Source organism: Anser brachyrhynchus (genome assembly GCF_964034855.1).
Source record: "Anser brachyrhynchus genome assembly, chromosome: 1".
In the NCBI taxonomy this organism is placed as follows: domain Eukaryota; kingdom Metazoa; phylum Chordata; class Aves; order Anseriformes; family Anatidae; genus Anser; species Anser brachyrhynchus.
The window spans coordinates 91,270,146-91,293,506 of record NC_137694.1 but is presented as its reverse complement, the minus strand read 5'-3'; the positions used below and the strand labels follow the sequence as shown (position 1 = coordinate 91,293,506).

Sequence of the window (23,361 nt, the reverse complement as noted above, 5' to 3'; positions counted from 1 at the left end):
TATATATATATATAAGTTCTTATATATATATAAGTTCTTGAAAAATTATTGATTCTTCAGAAAAAGGGTTGATCTTTTAGCATGTTGTCCATGTCCATGTTGTCCATGTTTTCTCATGATTGGGATTTTTTAAAACAGTTTGAAAGGTATTGTCTTTTTAACCTTCAGCTAAATCTTATTCACTCTACTGGTTGCTAGTAGGAAAATTAAAAGAATAGAATGTGACTTGAGATAATGCAGGTTAAAAGACCTTATTTCTTGTCAGGGCAGTTAGTTAAGAGCACTGTGGCTTCCTATTAGTCTCACAGTCTGAGAAGGTGTCTCTTGCTAAGACACTTTGTAGCCAGTAATAGTGTAATCAACTTTCATTTAGTTAGCAAAGATTAATAATAATAATATTAATGATAAGGTTGCAAACATCTGCTTGGAGTCCTAGACACCCTGAGGTTTGGTTGTTGCAGCCTGTATCACATTGACACCATTTTCCTTATCCGTGACAGTTAAACAAACCTAGTATTGCACTGTTTATGTGTACTTTAATCACATTTTCATTTATCAGCAAAGAAGTTCATTTAGGGAAGTTCAGACATTATCCATTCAGTCCTCTATTCCTGTGGTAAAACTAAAAATCTCAACCCAGGGCTGCTTTTCATCACAACTGGTAAGAGACCACAAACTCATTTCAGAAAGACCTCTGAAAAGCCAAGAATCCCACCCTGGATAGCATGCGAACAGCAAAAAATGACAAGCAGCCTATGTAATGTTTCTGTCTCTCTCCTTTGCTACACTGAGCAACTATCTCAACATCAAACCTTCATAAAAGAAAGGATGATTTTTTACTGAAATATTGTAGGAGCACAAGGAAGACAAAGAATTGCATCTCCTCAGTGTGAGCCTCGACTGTCCACCGTTGGAAGAATCAGGCTGTTTACTCAGGCTGATAGATTATTACTTTTTCTAACTGGAGATACTCATTTCTTGTATTAATCCGTGTAAACAAGAATTAGTCTTGCAGAACATGCCTGGAACAAAGAGCGAGACAGAGACAACACCCAGTCAGGACAGCCCTCCTTTAGAGATGCTCTAATTAATAGTCTCATTACTTTTCAATCTAGGTTTCTGTGCCTCTCAGAGGGGGAGCAATGCAGAGGGGAAGGTCCCAGATAGTACAACAAAAAAAAGGGCTGAAACTGAAGGGATTTGGCTGCTGCGTATGTTAGCAATGCATCAGAATGCCTCAAAATTGAGGTGGGTATAGCCAGGAACAGGACCACAGCCCGGTCCCAGAGGTGGCACATTTATAATGAGACCAAATGAAGGGGCTCATTAGTTTCACAAATGGTGAAGAGCTGCCTGTTCCCTCTCTTATTATCTCTCCTCCATCTCCATTATGAGTGAGTGTGTGTGAAGGGGTGGGGAAGAAAAGCAAGCGCTACGTGTACAGGCTGTGAGCTGATCTGCATTGCCCTACTGGGAAATTAATGAACATCTCGGTGACTCCATCTCCAAGCTCCTCCCTCACCTCAGTGGCAAATTAGAAATAGGGAAAGCTAAGGGAAGCAAAATATTATAGATGAAACCTTTCTTTTTATCAGAGAGAGAGGGAGAGAGAGAGGGAGAGAGAGAGAGAGAGAGCTCTACAGGAAAACAGAAATAAAATTCACTATGTAGTTTATTCTTTAATTTAGATGCCTGATGGTCTGTGGATCTGGGACAGGTCATAACATGCAACAAAGCCACCCTGGGTGTGATTTACCAAAACAGAAATGAGTTTTGACCTAGAGTGACTGGAAAGCTGTGCGAATGACCCTTGGATATGTCAGAATGGCACTCAATAAGTAATTGCAAATATTTTTTTTTCTTTTACAGTTTTTGTTCAGAGCTAAGCCAGCCAAATACTCCATACTAATCCCAGCACAGAACAAATAGTAAAAGCAGTCTTTGCTGCTAGTGCTGGGAGAAAACATTCAATTAAGTTGCTGCGGTGGCTTAGTGACAGCAGCCTTTCACCTTTGGAAACCTAGCTGCTAGTTATCTGTCTTGGGTCGCTAAGGAAAATGAGTTGATGTTCTCAGGCTAAGCCCTAGGGCACATTTTGCTCAGAATCACCAGACCACAGTATAATTTGGAACTTTTGTCTGTGTGTACTTAGAAAAGGTCTAGGCCTGGATGAAAGCTGAAATTCAAGATTAGGATATGCTAAGAACCAAGTGGCTTCCCAGAAAATTAAATACTGAGATTCCCAGCACTTTAATTGTCATTAGGTTCACTAACTTGTAAAGCCAAAAGAAAACTATGGGCAAAGCAGTGAAGTGGGAATTGTGAAACATTCCTAGCTGCTGGGAACAAAAGACAGCATTCGTGAATGGAAGGAAAAGCTTTATTACATAGACATGGATTTTAGGCAGTCAGAGAAACAGAGCCTGACTGCCCTCGGTGCCATAGTACTGAAGATTGCAGTGCCTGAGCTGGTTTCAGTATCTCCACATCTGTCAGTGAGATGGATGTGGTTGTGCCCTAACCATCCCACCATTCCTGTCTGAGTGGAAGGAAGAGCCAGGAGAAACACTGGGAGGGAAGGAGACCTCTTGACTGGGTGGGTCAGGAATGGCCATCCTGCACCCTCACCTCAGCTCACTCCTCTCCCGCATTAAGAGTGGGGACAGAGGGACAGTGAGGTTGGCACATCCAGCCCACCTGCTCCTCCACAGCCACTGCCTGCAGGGAGAAGTTAGGGCAGCACTGCTACAATCACCCAGTTTTGGTTTGAGGGCAACTGTATAGGACCAATCCCCAGAATCAGCAGAACCCTGGAATGAGTCTTTTCTTTAAAATGACCTCATTGAGAGGCATCACGGACTTCCCAAGTTTAAAGCTACACCTAGGGCAAAGGAAAAGAACCAAGTACTATAGCAAGGAAACCATGCTCAAAGAGCAGGAATCCAGAGCTGCTGAGTGAGGCCAAGCAAGCCACAAGCTGGAGAGCAAATATCCCCCCTAGTTCCTGGGGGACTTCTTTCCTGCACACTCAGCATTTACCCCAGCAGCTCTCAGTGCTTTCCTGGTGTGCACGTGCACAAACCCTGTGGGTCTCTGCACAAGACTTATCTTTTTGCCACCTTGCAGACTTGGCTTTCTGCCTGTCACAGACCAGGCCTCACAAAGCTCTCCCACCTGTGCTGCAGCTGGCCCCCAACACCCCACACCTGCCTGCAACTTCATCAGGTGTTACTTATAAAAGAAGGGAAGGAGGTTATAAATCTCCTTTTCTTAGTCAAGACTGTACCTAATTCAAGCAGCAGCAGTTGTATCTGTACCAGCCAGAAGACTTCATCTCATTTATGTTCAGCTTCACTTGTGGTAAGTGCTGACGCTTGGTTGGGTGATGGGACTTGCTTGTCCTTTTTGTCTTGAGCACAACAGAAGCAGAGTGAGCCCTTGCTGTGGCAAAAGCAGGAGACTGCTGTCCCAAACCTTGGTTAGCAGAGGAAGGCAGATACCTCTCAGGGTGCTTGAGCATACCCTCAACCCTCTGCTGCCTCCCCATGTCCTGCACTGTGCTGGCTATGGTGAAGAGCAGACAGCAGGAGCATGGCTTGAGCACGCCTCCTGCTCGGGAGGTGTTGCACTCCAGTGCTGTTAGTATGGGTACCACCATCCTCCAAGTACTTTTTCCCTGTGTTTTTTTTTGCACTTTAACATCCCCTTTTGGGAGAAGGGGTGATGAAAGTAGTTATAGTATAGAATTGTGGAGTTTTATGGATGATAAAGGCTGTGGTGGACTTTGGTTGGGAAGCAGTCTAGAGTCATATTTGTCTGTGGTGAACTGGGGACCAGGGGTCCTCCCATTCATCCTGGGTCCTGTTCCATGCTTGTTCATCATTTGGACGGCTTGTGTTATCGTTTCCAAGGCTTATTAACAAGATGGAGAAGTAGAGGGTAGAAGGCTGTTCAAACAGAAGGACTGCTCTTCTTGTCTCAATTTACTTGCGGTTTAAATTAGCAAGTTTTCCTCACCATAGAAAGTCCATCAGAAGTCTTATTTATTTATTTTGTTATTTGATGATAGAAGAAAAATCAGTTTATACGTCTGTATTACAGCATGTAGATATAAGCCAGAAAGCAATGTGTAATGATTCTATGAATGTTTTTTTTTTGTGACTTAGATGCCCAAATCTTAGTAACTTTTTTTTTTCCAGTGGGATTTCCCTTCTTGTACAGAGCTCTTTCTCCATCTTATACACTACTTTCACTGAAGTTAGAATCTACTGGGACCTTCACTCTTAAGGCTCAATTTCAGTTTTCTGCTGAAGATCAGGATCAGGCACGAATGTTTGCCAGCCATTGCAATGGCTGAATTTACTCTTTCTTCTGTCTGAGTGGAAGGCATAGGGAAAACATGGGCTGTTAATGCAATATATCTCTAAGCAACTGTAGGAGCTATGCCTTGCTAGCTACCTATACAACACTCCACTTCCAAATGATCTGGTTATGGCATACGGTGATTTCTGCAAAGGAAGCAATTTGGCAGGAACCAGCCCTGCGGGAAGGAGGGAACTCAACTGGAGCATCCTTATCATCTTCTGTTATGTTTTGACCACAGGTTGTCAGCAAATAGCCTTTGGAGTTTAATTACATGATCAAGATTGCTGCGGAGCATGGAAGATGAAAGAACGAATAGGTAATGGAAAGCAATTTTTCCACACCTTTACTCTGGGGCAGCCATAATTAAAGTTAAAGTGCTGCTGCTTTGCTGGAAACTGAGTTAGGGGAGTGAATTGTAATTGCAAACACTGTTTGCTCAGTCACTCTTGGCAACAGCGTCATGTTAACTCAGTCTTTGTGTCTCCTGTGAATCCTCCAGATTGACGAAAACATCTTTTCTTATCCAATTTGTTATCACTGACTTCAGAAAGTCATTAAAGAATATCAGCAGAGCAGATTGGAATCTGGATTAAGAAATCAATTATTGCCAGGAAGTACCTTTATAGACACTAATTAGGCCTTGACTGACATTTATGGTATTCCTTTAATGGTACATATGGTCAGTTTTTAAAGGTACAGGGCAGCTATCAGTGCTGTAAGTAACACCCATCCTTTTTTCCAGCTGGCCACATGCCAGCTCATGCTAGATCAGACACATGCTGCAAAATCTACAAAAGAGTGAATTTTCATACAAGTAAAAATAAAGTCATTGACCTGTTCATTTAGCCAGAAATTAAATGTCACCCCTGGCACCAGATAGCTGGTGTTGGTCACATTTAGCAGGATGGCTCCTGCCTTTCACGGCTGTTCTGCAGATTGCCAGTGGCAGATAGATTAGGCCTTCACAAGAAGGGCCTAATAGATATACGACAGGCGTATATAGGTCTAGACATCTGTGCAAGAAAGAAAGGCCATGGATAAGTAATCTTACCCTGTGAAAATTGGAAGCACTATAGAGATCTATAATAGAAACAGCCCAGACAAGTATAATTTAATAGGGAAAACGCAGAGACGGGGCAGTCAGGGGACCATGCCAAAGGCAACGTGGGAGCACGCCTTATTTCTGCTTTCACTGTGGCTGTTTGCAAAACTGTCAGCATGATTCTCCATATGGATGAGCATTGAATTGCTTTGCTTTCCCTAGCCTCAGCTGGAAGAGTTATCCATCTCTACATTAAACTGAGTCCAATTCCTAACCTCTTCTCTTTCAAATCCTACTGAGGTAAATATCTCCAGGTATTTTAGTATTTTATGATCCCTTCATGCTCTTAAAATACAGCCAGTGCTATTAGCTTGTAACTGCCCATTCTGTAAGTAAAAACTGTTTGAAGACAACCTCCCTCTCCACCCTGTCAAAACAAAAAAACAACAAATGTACCAAAATTTTGAAATAATCATGCATGGTAAGAACCTGGCTGGACCATACAGTACAGAAAAGAATTAGTTGAGACTTCTGTCAGGGTAGATGTAATCAGTACAATTTGCATAAGAGCTAACAAACTTCATCTTTAGTTTATTTATGTGGCTAGCAACCTGCAGTGACCTATCATAAATATTTAGGTGAGTTGTGTAAAGATGAAAATTTTAAAGGACAAGTCTATATTCTACAGTTCTTCAGGACTCAAATGTTTTAGTTACATTGGTGCTAGATGACTGTAAAATTGAATAAATCATAAGTCTCAGTCTAGATTTAATATCAAATTTGGTACCTGTAAATAATCCTAAAAGATAATCTCATACATTTTATTTGAAATATTTTCTAACACTGATGCTGCAAATCCTCATATATGAAACTTATACAAGTACTTCAGAAAATGAAACTCCAATACAAAGTCATCTTCTGGGAGTAGTTTAGGAGACTGAAGTTTGGGTCTATCTCTTGATAATATATGGACATGAAGTTTAGCTGTCTGAAGGTAGACATTTAATGTAAATGTTAAATTAAGAGAAAAGGACATGTCAGTACTGTGAAATTCTGGTGAAATTAATAGCTGGCCTGTGAATAGTTTCATGTATGCAGTGGCTCCTGTTACCCTATGTGATGAGTACTGCTAAATGAAGGATTGAAACATAACTGTGCTGCCTTCATGCAATAGAAATAAAAAAAAAGATACTAGCTTTCTTAAAAACAAAAGCGGAGTATTAATGGAGTCAGTTAGACATGTAAGACTGAACTCAGTTGACTATTAAGATAATGATTATTTTTACAGCATAATTTTCTATATTCTATATAGGACTTCTAATTCTATGTAGAGTAGGGAGTACAGCATGTCATTTTTATAAAGTGAAGTAGAAATAGTTCCTGTGGGATTTTTTCTTCAGAATCTTGAACAATGCTCACTGGTGTTTTTGCAATGATCTACCTGGTACAGGTTTATAATCTCTCCTGTGTTATATCTGCATTACCCTAGTGTAGGCCTTTTTTTGTTGTTGTTGTTTTTGTTTTTCCCCTTGCTTTATCCTGCTTAATCTGGAGTGGGCATGCTACTTGTCCACAGGAAAGTCAAAGGGTCAATCATACCTTCACAGCACTGATGTGTATTTCATCCTTCCATGGATTTTAGTCTGGAGAGGTTCTTCAGGTCTCTATCTCCAGTCAGTTATTTGCAGCTTTATGTAAGTAAAATATACTACAATACAAATAAATTTCCTTCCTTAATCTGAAATATAAACTATGGTCAAGTAATGAATCAAAAGCAATTATCCCCCTAATATGTCTAATCTGAATATATCTTGGTGTGTGTTATAAAGTATTTCTCTGCAAAACCACAAGCAACAATGAAAGATGCAGGACCATTCCTCCTCAAGAAAACCAGCATCTTGTCCTCAGGATAAAATCTGAATTTGGTGCCTACCTTTAGCTGTATGATACTGAGGCTTGCAATGCACTGATAGAGTGGGAAGATAGCTCAGAAATGCTCTGGAAAATCCAGAGTTCAAATTCACATAGATATACATTTATCTTTGCATAACAAAGCATTGTGCAGTACAAAAGAAAGTCACAGTCTGTAGCTCCACCTCAGAACAGTAGCAAAAGCTGCAAGTGACAGAGTTGCAAGACAAGAAATTAATGCAGAGAGATTTATCAGAATCTAATGATCTCATTGAATATGAGCTATGTAGATCAAGAGCAAGTCAAAGATTCTGAAAAAATGGGGATTGAATTTGGATAGTTTCTCTTCTGCACAGCACTCAAAATATTTTGTCTCATCTTGCAGACTGCTTGCTCATTAGATGACACGTATTCTCTTGGCACCACTTGGACTATTTCAAGTAAGCCAGCAGAAAACATCATAATTAGTACTTTGAGTAGCCTTGTCTCAAACCATAAGAAATTTCTATGGTAGGTGTGATGAGAGAGGAGCAAGGCATCAGAGGGGGATGTTGCAGCTATAATTACTGTTACAACTGTAGCTGTAGCAAGGGCTTTTACAGCTATAATTAAATGGTTGTGGCCAAGCACAGGTCAAGAAGCTGGAGGATTCTGCTCAGGATGCAAAACTGTAAACTAGCCTGCTGAAATGAATTTGGATTATTTTCCATCTCACTGGAAGAAGTGAGCATAGGGAGTAGCTGCAGCCTCCTGAACTCTGATAAGATCAAGTTCTCTGAAAAGCAGGAATGCTTTGCATGTGTGCAGTTTCCGGGCTCCCCTACAACTTGTGCAGGTAAATGTTTTCAAGAGGAACTAACAGATAGGAGCATGTGCAAAGAAGTGTAGTATTTCCCTTGCCTCCATAAGTAGTTGGAAACAGCAGGTACAGAAGCTTCTGGCACATGGTTTCTGTAGTTTACAATGGAAACCCTTATTTATTTTGTGGGTTTATTAGAATGTGCCATTAGTCTGTGTTTAGGCTGGAGAGCTGAATGATAATTGGTCCTTCAAAAAAAAAAAATTTCTCGGGTTGGGGGGGGTGGGGGGCATAAAAAGGTGTCTTTAACTCAGTAAGTATACAGCGTGGGCTGAAGCAGTGAACCACAATTTCTGGAAGCATGGGAGTGTTCCTGGATGTACTGTGTGCCTCTAAAGAATACATTAGAGCTGCACTCTACAAAAGGGGGCACCTCCTGAGATAGCGGCCCTGTTAATTACACTGCCGGTTTCTATTGCCTTCATTCCACTGGCGTATGAAGAAGCATTGACAGATGGGCAAGCACAAAAGCTGTGCAAAGTCAGCAATGCTTGGGGTTCTTGCAAGTGTGATAATGACCTCAAGATGATCCGATTTTTGTAAAAGAGAGGCTTGTTCTGCAATTGTCATCACCGTAGTCTCACATCAGAAAAGGCTTGCTTTTTGTATTTATATATCTTCACTTCCTCTCTTGTTTTTTGCCAGCCACATTTCCCATACTTCTAAACACCACAAATTACAAAACCGAACATTAATTCCCTGTGTGTCTGACAATCAGAGTAGGAAGAGCTGTGAACAAGTTCTGGCTGAGAATACTCTGAACTGGGGGGATCTGATTCAAGTTTTTTCATCTGTAAAACCATTGCCCATCATGGATTTTTTTTAAATGAATGGTGAACTGCAGGTGGAAAACAGAAATAAATTTAAGAGGAAAGTAATGTTTTGATTGTAGTTGGACACTTTATATTCTAATACGAATGTATTTTGTATGTTCAGAATGCATTAAAAAGAAAACCACTGTCCCTTTCCCAAGTAAACTCATAGTATATCTGAATCAGCGTAGAATGCATTTAAGAACACTAACTCATGCTCTTAAGGTTTCATTTTGTCTGAAGTTAGTTAGAAATTACTACCACGAACTACTCTTAATTTGTATTTTCGTGTCAATTCTGTGTGGAAACAATCAAACTTTGTACAAACATATGAATCAAAAAAGTAGTTTGTACACCATTATTCAGTTACTCAATGAACAACCATTTCAAAATCTGCTCTAAATTTTGATTGTCTTACACATAGCAGTTAGGATGAACACAGGTGAGATATTTGCTAAGTGTAAGGAGTCATCTATGGTTTGACTGAAGTGTAGTAGGACAAGCAGCTGGCTTGAGGTCATACAATTCCTCATCACGTACTGTATTGCAGGTGAAGTTCCTTTTCTTTACTCTAGTCTCACTACATCAGCCTGTTAAGTCTTGCCTTGCTAGGGCCCACATTAATTTCATGCTGTTGTTGGCGTACATCACTTTCTAACTTGATACCTGCAATTGCTTGATGGCTTTATGAAGGCTGTAAATCTTTGCCTGAAACAGAACAACTCTTAGAACTTTTAGGTCTTAAGCTTCTGTCATCATAACTTAAGGGTGCTGGACAGTGTTCAGAACATGACATACGCATGTCAATACTTGACTAGTCAAAGTTGAAAAATAAAATAAAATGATATACATGTGTTTCAAAGCAATGACTTGCAGTTGCTACCATATATTCATAAATTACCTTTGATGAATACTGAAGCCTTATTTCTCCATGTCTTACAGTTGGTGTGGGCACTGATTTATTTTTTTGCAAAGAGAGCTCAGCACCCTTGTAGTCTTCTCCAGCAATGGTTTTCACTGTATTGTCCTCACTGGAGTCATTGGAGCAGTGGAGATCTGGGATCTCCCCAGCTCTGTCCAAAGCTTTCAATTCCACTTGCTCACGCCACCCTGTCAGGATTGTTGTGTTGTATGTTGTGCTCGTTAGGGGAAAAGTCTAACACCTTTCATGGTAAAGCATGTGGGCTTTGGCTGCTCTCACTGGCCTTAGGGTTATGCTGTCATTTGTACGGAAGTTGGAAACAGTATTTAGTAGCAAGAGCTTCCAAAAATCATTAAAATTTAATTTGCTTGTGGGGAGGGAGGCATAAAGCACAGGAGATTATGTTCAGTTTATGAGCCTTGACCTTTCCTGCTTATCCATTTCTCTAGTTTAATTTTTGTTCATGAAGTACACATTTCATATGGCTCTGGTTATTATTATGTAATTCTTACTTTATTAATATTACTTGAATGTATATGGGAGGCTATCATTTCCTTTATTGCTGAGGGAGACAGCATCCTGTATCAGTCAGGAAGTACGTGGGGGTAACAGCTAAATGTTCTCTGTACTGAGCCTACGGTCAGCATCAGAAAAGGGAACTAAACAGACTTTCTGCACCTTCGGATGTGTTACTCCTGTCAGTGCTGAGGACGTGAAGCTTTCTAATAGCAAAGGCATGCCTGATTCCTCCCCAAACCCTGCTGACTTTCCAGCCACCTGAGTGGATGTTCAGCTGCTGTTTGCAGCTGAATGATGTTTCCCTTTTCCCAATGCTTTCTTAGCTGCTGGGTAATGATCATCATGGGTCTTTTTTTATTATCGCAGCTTCACAGTAATATTATTCTTCACAGTCCCCCACATGGCTGTTTTGTTTCCAACCACTCTTTCCCTTTGGACTTTGAACACTTCTTAATCTAAGATGGGGACAGAGGGAAGACAACTAAGTATAAAACCCATGGACAATGCCAAAAAAAAAAGAAATGTCTGGCTAATAGCCAGATCCCTGAAATGGATAGAAATGTGCCCTTATATGTTCACACACCTAGTTTCTGTCAAAATCTTCCTGACCTGCCCCAAACAGCTACAGCCAAGCAAACAAGCTACCTGATTAAAGAGTTTTTCCTCATGCGGTCTTTGCATCTGTACCCACAGTGAAATCTCCAAAGATCAGGAAGGGCCAGAGAGGTTAAGACCAATCAGTTGGTCTAAAATGCAGCTGGTAAAATGTTAAACCCATCCTAGTGCTAAATAATACAAAGAGTGACACAACTGCTCTCTTCTACAGACAGCTTTGTGCATAGTATGTGTGCATATGTGTGAGGGAATGTTTCATTTAACTAGGAAGGTAAAGGGGAAGGCTATCAGAAGTAGCAGTACTTGCAATAACATCTGTTCTTTGGACAACAGTCTCCTATCCACCCTTCTAGCTTTCCTCAGCAAATTAATGAAGGGAAAAAAAGGTGAAAGGAACTCAGTAAATAAGTCTGAAATCAACTGTCACAGTGCCTTGTGGAGCTGTAGGCAGGAGATTAAGGCCTCCTTTCATAGATATTTGATTTACACCAGGCATTCTTTATTTTAAGTAACTTCTCTCTGTATCTTGACAGGTGGGTTGGCTGCACAGCAGTCATCAACATAAAACCCTTCAGTGCGGGAACTGCGCTTGAGTGTGAGTTGGCAAACTACATCTCTGCATATAGATCTGTGCCTGTTTTTGACTGTCTTCATTTGCAACAGAACACATAATGCTATTTACATGAGTGGCACCTATGGAGGAGCAGATATTTGGAGTTACAACAGAACAATGTATGTAATACCTCCTTCTGTGTCAAAATCACTCACAAAATATACTTTCTCAGGAACTGCAGTTATCAGGTAAAAGAAAGATTTAGCAAAAACTATCTTTAGTGAATTTCCATATGCCTGAGCTAGTCAACTACGGCAAGAATATACAGCTTAGCTTATTATGAAGGATTTTAATCAAAAATAAGTACAATAAATTAATAGTCAGGGCCCTGAAAGCTCTTCAGCCTCTTGGACCCAAATCTTTTTTTTTTTAATTTCTTGATTCTTAACATTTCAGGAGTCCATCCTCAATCAAGAAAACATTTAAGTGCTTAGTAAAATGGGGTAATGCTGGTTGAATTGGGACCTGACTATAGAAAATTAAGCTGTCAGATAATATTTTAAATAGGTACAAGGAGCTTCTCAAGAGATTATAGAAAGGTTTGTAAACAGTAGGCCCTGCTTCTTTAACTTATATTAATAAATTCTGTGTTATATTACCACTGTTTTTCATCTTCTGAACATTTTATTGACATCCAACTGCTGTGCTGAAGCTGTGAAGGTGAAGCTTGAAGCAACAGTGGCTAACCACCAGTATGACAGTAGTTACTTTTGGAAGACTCCATGGGCCTGTAAACTAGCACCTGATACCCATACATGTGTATATTACAGGTGAAATCTAGGGATGATTCCTTGTGATGTGTGGTGTTTAGTTGTTTTTTTTGGCTGAGGCTCTTGGATTAGGAACATGATCTATGCTTAAAGAAAAGCATTTACCTGTTTAAAGCATTTGGTATCACTGGATTTGATTTGAGCTAAGGGAATCTATCAGAGCCACAGGACCAAAAAGGGCGTTCTCTGTACTTGTTTACTGCAGTACTGAGAAAATGCCTCTTCCCTCCACATTGAGTTCATCTGTGGTGTTGATGTCCTCTGTTAGGCATAAGCAAGTGACAATCTGTACCTTCTTAATCCCTAGGCATCTATGGCAACTGTAATCACCATTTGTGATGTAGAAATCTCTTTGCCTAAGCAAGCAGTGAAAAGGAATGCCTAGGAAATGTGCAGAATTCCCATTGCTAAAACTCTTAAGATCAGTTCAAACAAACTTCTCTGAGGAGTGTCACAGGTCAGTCTTGTTTTACACATTTCTATGACTTCTTGGAAAGAATCCATATTACCAATGCAACTGAACAAGCAGTGTCAAAACGCGTGGTTGCTGTGATTCTCAGGGTGTAAATGACCCAGATGTGTTTATTTTAAATTGTTCTTGCTACTAATCATTAACTAAAGTAGCACTGATACAAAATTGCAATGCTTCTAAATGTGAGTAAACAAAATAGAGCTAACTGAAAAATTTCTTAATATAACCTGAATTCTTACCATTGCTTTTAAAGTGCCTTCGAAGTTGTTCTTTCATTCTTCACTGCTAGTGCACTCTGCAGTCTCAGAGGCTGGGTCAATGAAGGGGCACACAGTATATCTTCAGAAGAGATCAATTGCAATCCCCCAAAGACTGTGCTGCATTACCATTACAGAAGATCACTAATCAGCAACAACTTGCTATATGGCATTGGACACATGTAACTTATCTCCCTGCATTATCCTCTTTTTTTTAAAAAAAAAAAAAAAACACAAATCTCCAAACAGCTATGTGGAGGATTGAATGAGATTATGCTCTTACCCTGCTAAGCCTGGGGTAAACAGTGACGCAGACACAGAAGACTGGAATTCTTCTGCCTCTCAGAAACAAGCAGTATTTTTTCCCTGTTTTTTTCTGCTTGCTTCTCAATGGGAATGAAACAACATTGATTTGGTATGTTTTAGGAAATATTTCGATTTTAAATAAAGATTGTTTTGTATGTTTTAAGTTTGAATAAATTTAAAATGCATGCAGTATCTCAAAACATCACCCTCCTTTAGATTCTTTGCAGAGGTGCTAAGGGCAGCATAAGGGAAAGCAAGTAATGAAGAAGATGAAGTCAGACATTGCTTTGGCTCTGGTGGTGTCCTGATGTCCAAACCTCTATGCCATGACCCTGGCTGGGGATGCCTGCATGGCTTCGAGTGACTGTGCGAATGAGCTGTGCATGTGAGAACGCTCCTGTAGTGCATGAATTAACATGTTATTAACAGTGACAGCTATGTTCTGCCATTTGTAACAGCTCAGTGATACAAGGTAGTCTAAAAAATGTTGGTTGTGACCACTGCTCTCCACCACCGCATTTACTTAATCCTGTCTTCAGGAGCACAATCTAAGCAAGGCTTCAAGACATTAAATAGATGCTTAAGGGGCAATACTTTCAGCTATAGCTAGATGTGAAGAAGTATTGTGATTTTATCTGGATTTCTCTAAGCTTCTGTGTGATGCTGAAGCAAGGAGTTCTGATAGAGTTCTCCTCCCTTCCATGAAATAAGCAAGTTTTTTTCTATTTATTTACGTGAACTCTGTTAATCACAATTCCCTCCTGTTTTGTTCTACTTCGTGTGGTGTTTATATGAGCCTTTGAAAAGTTGACTTGCTTTCTCTGTTATAGTAGGCATTAGACTTGAATTATTTTTGAACGTAGTAACTAAACAACGTCAGCAGCCAGAGCTTCTCAAACTCAGCTTCATACTTTTGAGGTAGGAAAGTAATAGGTTACCAGAAATGTTGCCAAAACAGAAGACAGGAGAGTTTAAATAGCTGATATTTGGTATGGAAATATATTTAAGTGTTAGTTTACCTGTTTTCAAATTTTTTTCATATTAACATTAGAAAGATAATGTTTCAGATGGCTGGGTACTTTACCTGTTGTGTACTGATTTAATTGTTTTAGTTATTAGATGCCTTGTTTGTGTTTTGCTACTTAAATGCTAAATATATTTACACTTGTCAATTTATTTTTTAAACAAGAGTACAGAAAAGGGAGAGGGGTACAAAATCCATTGGCTTCTCAACATCACTTGACTTAAAATACAAACTTGATTAGTCAGAGGATTTGTTGCAGTTACAGGGATAACTGCACTTCCAGCTCACCCTGGTACCCTCCAGAATAAATAACCACAGGCATTCATCACCTCCCAGCTGAATCACACCGTTCCCACCAGTCTCCTGTGATTCATCACAGCTGCCTCAGCAGCACTAAGTCAGCTTTGTTGTCTCTAGCTTATTCCCCCTGGAAACAATATTCATAATAACTAAATATTAAATCACCTTCTTAAAGCAAGACTTTTATTTAGAACCAAACCATAAAGAAGCAGATGCACTTCAAAACAGGGAATGGTCTTTATGCCTGCTTTTCTCCATAGTTTACCACTTGGTGATTTTCTATCATTTCTTTTCCATGTGGTTTACAGTGTTGGTCGAACTGTCTCTGTGTGAACTGCTGTCGGTGTCTTACCAGGTACCTGGAGACCCCTTGAGGTTTAACACAGGTCCTATTCTGTTCCCTTATCTCCCCTACTTCCTTCGAGAAGACTTTTAAATAACGTAGGGATCCCTTTCATCCCTTAGCTGCTGCTAGTACAGCAAAATGAGGAAACTGGAAACAAGTTGCAGGAATGACAGCTGGCTGGAAACAACACTGGATGCAAGATATATTATGTTAACAGTTCTTTCTTTTGTCTTTCAAGTGTGTACCAAGATGCTCTGATTTGAGGAGCCGTTGCACGTATTGCTGCTTGCACTTTCAGCGACCCCATTAGGATTAAACAGTATGAACATAGTGTGTGCTTCACAAAACTAGCCACAGCATCAGTAAATAGACCAAATATAGTATTCATAAAATGACTGTGTATCAGTACCAGAGTGAACCCAGGGCTAACTTCACTGCTTTCTAGATTAGTTTTGTTGATCAAAAGAATAAATATTTTCAGGTACAGTTTTGATTGGAAAACTTATGCTTGTATCTCTGCTTGCTGCATTTGCCAGTTATACAGTGGTTAATTGCAATGTTATATTGTCAGGAATTTAGCAGAATTGTTTGTCACTATTACAATACTTGCAGATATTAAGTAAGCAACAGTTACTAGTATGCAAAATCTGAAAGTAGTAATTTGTCATCTTACAGCAAATGTATCATAGCCTCAATACCATATGTAAAGACTGTATCATAATTTCCTCCATTTTCCCAGGTGTATGAGTGATTGTAAGACTATTTGTTTCAAAAGTTAAGGAATTTGCTAATAAAAATAAACTTTATTCATTTATTCGTAGGTCAAATATGGTGCAGAAAGTGTGAGATGTTTAACCTCTATAGCAACAAGAGAAGGAAAGAAAAAGTTTCTAGTAGAAGATAGGTGTGTTTTTTTGTTGTTGTGTGTGTGGTTTACTTTTTTACTTCTACCTATTATTTTTCTCATTTATTTCAGTGAGTGAGGTACACTTGAAAGTCAACGGTTTGCTTCTCTAAGTTGAAAATTGAAGCTGGTTCACTTCCTAAATCCATTGCCCTTGAGAAAAAATGTGGGAAGTCCTATCCTGCTCAAGACTGATTTGGAAAGAAGGTTTTGTTAAGATTTCTTGAGATCCAGTTGATCTCCTTCTTGGTTTGCAGTTTGTAAGTTAAGGAATCCACATATCTCTTTTGGAGGATCAAGAAATGTTGTCTAAAGGAAGGAGCTCTTCACCTGATACAATCAGTGGTTCTCTGACACCAGCTAAAAGCAGCATGCATGTGTTCATCTGGGTCTTGTGCACACAATGCAGATCTCTCTGACTATTAACTTTGAATGTATTACTTATACCATTCAGTAGGTGATGAGCTGAAGAAAATGCTTGTTTTTTTTTCATCTTGTACAAAATTTGTTTAACCATAGGGGCAATCTTTTTTCCTAGGTTTCAGACCTCACAGTGAATACACTAAATACACACTTGGTCACATAAATTTTCACATAGCTGACAAAATACTGAAAGCTATATTATGCAGCAGAAATGCTACCGTGTCATTAAGTTGATACTATGAACTGGGTAGAAAGGTTATAACACTTCCAAGATGTTTGTAGCATCTCTTCTAATTCTTCAGTCTTCATCATCTGTCTCTGAATACAATCATTGCAATACTCTGATTTTCTTGCATTTTTCCTCATCAAAACGCAACAGTTGATTTAATAGTAGAACAAATGCCGTATGTTTGCAGAAACATACTGACCATGAGAAGTGTCACATCTAGAACTTTAGTACAGAATCCCTACTTAATTTTAGGCTAGGTAGTTTTGACTGTGAATCTCGTTTTTCATCCTGCCCTAGTAGACAGTGTTCATTGCATGTAGCCAAGTAGACTGTTCTGTGATTCCAGATGGAGATGCAGAGCTGGACTCTGTGTCCTGTTTCTTGGTTCTGTTTGACACGATTGTTGTTGAGAAATTAGTTCTAATATTTTTTATTATATAGAGATAAGAATTTTAATTCATTATATTTCATAGCCTAACAAAATGTGAGTGGGGCAGCTATAAGTATATTAACATCCAGTAATTCACTCTTACAAATACAATCTGTTGCAATATGCCATATAGCAAAGACAGTTTTTCATCAGCTGCTGCACGGTTGTTTTGTTAAAATGTGAGCCTCTACTATACCTGAATTGGTCAAAACAGGACTTGTGTGCAGCACTTGGACCAATGGAAGACCCAAAGCAGATGTTACAGAGCTTCAAACCTGTTTTTATCTGAACACTGTTTCCTGTCTCTAGTTCTCATTTTCATATTTGGCAGAAGGTACTATGACCTTTACTCCTATTCTTTAAAGGGATAACTTTTATAGCAGCAAGGGTGATCTGGCCTCAGATGTTTAAACTTCTGAATTCCACTTGCACCATATGTGCCTATAATGGTGCATGTTGATTTAGTGCTGTGAGTTGTAATCTCACTCTCCCCACCTTCCCATCCCATAAGAGCTCAGAGAACACTTGCACTACTTAATTAAATACTTTATTACACATAGCTGGCTGTAACCAAGGTTGTTAGAGATCTACACCCTCCCCCTGCCCACCCTGATTTTATTACTAGCAAATGTTCAGAAGCTTCTACTGCAAATGTCTAGAATAATTAGTATTAACTTTAACCACTCTGGATTAAAGATGTGTACTTCACACCAATGTCTTTTCAATCAGGCATAGTTAACCCTTGGGATATGTGGACTTGTTCTAGTAGTAAGGAACTTAGCAAAATACAATCACTTTTCTAGCCTCACTACATACAGGTTCTTGTTTCCCCTAGAAAAGTTTTAGGGATCTGCAGAAATGAAAAAATCAAACCTCACTGAATTGAAGACAGACTTCATGTGAAGAGTATGAGGGATTACTTTTTTTTTTCCTCCCTATTTGAATTAAATATGGTCAAAGGAGGTAGTGGAACACTCCTTACTCTATTTGAACATTTCCATACATAAAGTTCTCTGACTCTTAAAATCTTATTTTAAAACAGATAATTTTGTCTAGTTGGGAGGAAAAAAAGATGCATCATTACTCACTTCCATGTTTAACTTGCTTGAGACACAAATATTCCCTTTCTCCTGTAGTGATCAGGAAAGGTGTTACTGTTATGCTTAGCATTCACACACCTCCAAAGCATACTCTGCAGGTCCAGTTTCTGGATAATAGCTACATTCTGAGTCCTAGCCATGTCTTGTCACTATAAATTCTAAAATGCTAAATTTTTCTCCATTAATTATTCACCTTGTCAAAGGATTTTTGGATCACAGATCCCTCAACCAAGCAAACCTATGTCAGTTGTATTTAAACTCTGCTTGTCTTCCTTTGTTCTTTCACTATTTGTTGCTTATTGCCTCTTTGTTGCCTGTAATCCATTTGTGAGCTTTCTTTGTCATAGGAATGTCATTAATGTTGGCACATAGACATCAATGAGGCTATTTCCCTGAAATAAAAAAGGTTCATGAAAAGAGATGTTGTTCAATGCATAAGATGCAGCTTTGCATTGATTTCCTGCCATAAAAAGCTATTTTAAGCATTGGCTATGTTGGGCCTACTGGCTGCATCATTACATGTTGCCATTTCCCCTGAGTTCCATCAAAATGCCAGGAATGGAGGTGTGACTGTCAGCTAAATATTGCAGCTATCATTTTTAGTACTGGGAAAACTGAGCTAACAGTCTGGATGTCAGGATGACCAGAAGTTCATTGCTGCTACTCTCAGGTCTGTCATATCTTACACTGGCTCTGCTTTTATTTGGTAATACATTGTGGACTGGCAGAGCTGAGCTGGTCTCAATGGCTTCATGTAGAAGCAGCAAGACTGCTTCTCCTTTTTCCAACAAACTTCCCAGGTTCACCTTCAGGTAACATTAAGGGCTGACAGTCTCAGGGCAACTTACTAGTGCTCCTTGAATATCATATCATTTAGACAAACCATCTGTCTCTGCTTTCAGCATTAAAACAGTGGGATGGTCTTCCGCAGGCTGGTATATTCTCTGCATGCAAAAACCTTCAGTGTGTTGCTATTAAAGGGGGAGTCTATTTATAAAGAAAATGTGTATGCTGGTACATAAAGGAAGGGACTAAACATAGAGAAACATCATTTATTCTCTAATTCTACATGTGGTCTCTGAAAATCAAAGCATGAAATCTTCATGGAGCTTGGAACATGTTGAAACCACAAGTTATTTTTAACCATTTCCTGTATGCCCCACTATAGAATTTTACAAGATTTCTAGAGATTTCGGGTATATGTTGGATCTCCTAGGCAGACCTAGTGAAACAAATGAGTGCATAGAGGACAAGTTCTGGAGTACTGCTTGGTTCTGAAGTATTCCAACTACCTTTCTGCAGAGCTAAGGTAAACCAATAGCTAAGAGGGACCACATGGGGCTGCAGGGAAATGGGAGAGAAGTCCTTTCTGATTAAAATCTGCAGGAAGAACTGGTATTCTCGTATACTTACCTGCTTGAAAAGCTACTTTGGGCTTCTGATAAGACTTCTGATCTGTGAAAAGGTACTGTCCACGACCTGGAGTTCTTGGCTGATATTTACTTGCTGCATTAAATTAGGATGTCTGTCCACTTCCCCACAGCTCTTTTTCACATCTCTATGATAACACTAACATTTTCAAAGCACCTGTATCTCATTCACTTAGATAAACAACTAATTCATATCAAGATAAAAGTGGTTTGTTAAGCTTCATATGTAGAGAGACTTCTGCAGCCAGACATCTCAATCTCTGGGTGGCCCTTTGTGTGTGGTGGTCATTTTGAAATCTGAAGCATAACTTTGAATTATTTTTTTGTGGTATATTTCTGCTTTGGTTTGACTGGCTATTGAGCTGTTCAGGACATGAGTCTCTTTTCATTTACTCATGTAGTAGTCTGCTAGTCTAAATTTTGTTTAAATAAGAATTAATTTCTAGATTTCTGACAAAACAGGAATAGTTAACAACAGAGTAGCGGACTTCAGTTTAATAGTCACTCAGTCTCTACATAGAGCTGAGACAGCAATTCCTAATCCATAATCTGATCCAAAAAAGTATTTATACCATGAAAAGCATTTTTCAAGATATTAACACAAAAGGTTAAGAATGATTTGTGAAATGAAATATAAAGCTACGTTATTAGCAAGAATGTTCATTTTAAAACAGTAAAATCTTTGGTCAGTGCTTAAAGATCAGTTGTAGAACTTTTACTTATATCTGTATTAAACCACTAAGCAGAATTATGGCATGGGAATTCAAGTATGTTGTTGAGAAAAGAAACTACCTCTCAAAACAACAACAACAAAAAACACCTTTCTGGTAGTTATTTAAAGTAGCAACGAAGTGAGTTAAAACTTGTGAAACAAGCCCTGTGTTTGGGCAGTTAGTCCATTTCCTAAGCCACTGTTTCAGTAATTGTTATGGGAGCACAGGAGAAACATTTCTAACAACATTCAGTGCTAAAATCTTAGAAAGTAATTTGGAAAACCTGTAATAGCTTTTTTGTAACCAACATTTTAGAAAATATTTTGGTGTAAAATCTTTGAAAAGGGTAATCTTAAGAAAAACTTAATTTGATACTTAAAAGATTTAGGAATTCACAGCCTCATTTTTATCCTTAAAATGGTACAAAATAGTACCAAATCTTCAGTGCTAAACGCCTCAGAATAGCAGGGCTTACAGAAAGCCACTTTTAGCCTTCCACGGCATGAATGAACAACTTTTCTATGTTGCTCTTCAGCCGTGGTTTAACCGGTATATGACTGATGCAGTCTTCATGCTTTCTAACAAACAGCTAAAATTAAACTGTTACAGAGCAAGTCTGTCAGGGCAAAAAGGATGTAGCATGCCCTGATAAACCCATGCCCTTGTTCATCTCTCGTAATTCCAGGGGCTGATGGATTCTATTGCCAAGGGATTTGGGTATGTAAATCCCCCTGACTAAAGCTTTGCTGAATTTTATAAGAACAGAACATTGTGTTACTAAACACAATGGTTAGTGGGTCTTGTGACCTTACTCTCTGGGGATTGGATCTTTTTCAAACGTAATGAAGAAAAGCCCCACAATGCACTGTGGAGTATAAATGAGTCCCCAGAGATTCCTAAACCAATCTAGGAGTTTACAATAAAAATTTGCAAATGCAAAAGAAATTTTGACAGAGAATGAATAGATGATGACTGGATATGGATATAAAAGGAGCAGGGTTTCCTAGTGAAGTTTTCATTCGTGTGGTAAAGTGCTCAAGGTGACAGTTCACGAGCTACACACTGTCTTACTAGGAGATTGCCTTGGACTTAATAGAGTAGTCAGGGCAGGTCAGGGGACTGCAATAGCTGATTGCTTAAAGGAGTTAATGCAGCAAATAAGTAAGGTCACTCAGGCATGTGGTTGGGTTGTTTCTAAAGCAAGATACAGAATGAGTGACTAATTTCTTTCAACCGCTCTTCCCCTTCATCTCATAGTCTGAGCCCCTTCACTTCTGAACAAATATTGCGGCTTCAGCGCAAATTAATCTCCCTGTGGCTGCTCAGACACTGGCTTTATGTCCTTGGTCGGGTTTCTCTTTCCCAAAGGCAACAGGTCTAAATATTATTGACTTGCAGAAACCAAACCTTGGAAGTCGAAGCTAAATCTTTATATTTGAAAACAAATGTCTTTTACTTTATAAAATCTAGATTCAATGCTCAGAGAATGTGTAATTACTCTAGGATAAAACTTCAGCTTTTCCTTATTTACATTGGAAAACACTCATTTTATAGAAAGATTAAAAATTACCTTGTTGTGTCTCGTCCCCCCCAAGGTATAGTTCTGAACTGGGGAAGTTGGGAGGTTGGCAGAGCAACTGAGGTCTTTAACAGGAGAAGAAAAAGTCCTAGTGAAAGGCAGAAGGTGGTGTAGCTGAAGAATCTATTTTCAGATGATTTCAACTCCCTGTGTATGAGAAGCATCTACTCCTATTACTCCTATGCCAGTCCTTACAGACAAGGATTTCAAAAGGCTTGAAAACAGCACTTCTTCCCCCGCAGCCTAGGCCAGAAGAGGTATGGAGCTAAGCTCCTTTCTGCCCCAGTAATGACTCTGAGTCCAGTACTGGGTGTACTTTCAAATAGCATAATTTTGCATAAAAAGCATGTATTTCCTACAGAAGTGTTGCATGTTCTAAAATATTTTTTTTCCAAAATAAAGTATTTGCAATTTATTTATCCTTTTCTGCTCTTAAAACTCCATCATCAACTTAGGTATAAGTGGAAGAAGAAAGAACTAGAAGGTTTTCTCCAAAATAAGCATGCATAAGAGGAACAAAGATATATTTGCAATTGTTTGTGTAAAGATTGTTGAAAGGAATGGTCCAGATTTTTCATAAAGAGATAATAAAAAACCTTCAGAAAAAACTTTTGTTCATTTATTTTTTCTTTGAAAGTTTTGTCATTCATAAAGCTGTGTAAGAATATTTTTTTGGTATTTGATACTTATTCACTCAAAAGAGTTTTTTTGGATAGGACCAGAGGGTCCTATCCAAAAAGCAGTTTATTTTTTAGAACAATAAAACAAGCCTTAACAAGTGGCATGAAGGGAGGAGAGGAGAAATAAATAAAGCGGACTTCTGCCAGAAACAAGCTTCTAATTATTATTATTTTTTTTTAATAGGAGGAGAATTTTATTCAGTTTTATGCAAACAACAGACTTACGCAGAATCAGTATGTATGCTATTTATAGTAGTTCCTTACATTTTCACTTTCCAGTTACCTGGTAGTGAGTCTTATTGTTCTGCATGTTAGATACTACTTTGATGAGTAGTTGTTTAACAGTGAGGAAGGGGAGTAACTTCTAGATGTTCATGCTTGCACTTAATCTTTTTAAGTTGTGCATATGAAAAAGACTGTGCATCTTCATATGGGATTGCCAAAGAAGCTGAAGAGAGATGTTGAATTTCTAGGGACATTCAGCTCAATGTGTCTCCTCAGCCCTTTTTCTGAAGTCTCCAGCTAAATGCAGAGAATTGATTTGCCTTTTATTTTTATCCCATTTTATAGCACTATTTGCTGAAGAGACATTAGTATTTATCATGACAGGTTCAGTCATCAAAGTAAATATCTGCTGTCTGCCTCATTCTGGTTTTGACTTACTTGATTTATGATGTTGTAGAAACACTAATATTAGCATTTTAAAGATTAAAACAATGTTTAGACTAGAGTAGACAGTA

General features: G+C 38.9%; 1 long non-coding RNA gene across 4 annotated transcripts; it reads left to right on the top strand.

The window, feature by feature from the left end:
* The first annotated feature begins 3,262 nt into the window (after positions 1 to 3,262).
* LOC308176639 lies at positions 3,263 to 18,636 on the top strand. Of its 4 annotated transcripts, none has more exons than XR_013938445.1 (5): positions 3,263 to 3,360; positions 4,604 to 4,681; positions 11,579 to 11,777; positions 12,736 to 12,885; positions 16,110 to 18,636. It is a non-coding gene; the product is annotated as an uncharacterized lncRNA (long non-coding RNA). The 4 variants fall into 4 exon arrangements; XR_013938446.1 differs by lacking the exon at positions 16,110 to 18,636 and adding an exon at positions 13,680 to 16,059; XR_013938447.1 differs by lacking the exon at positions 16,110 to 18,636 and adding an exon at positions 13,190 to 13,673.
* The last annotated feature ends 4,725 nt before the right edge of the window (positions 18,637 to 23,361 follow it).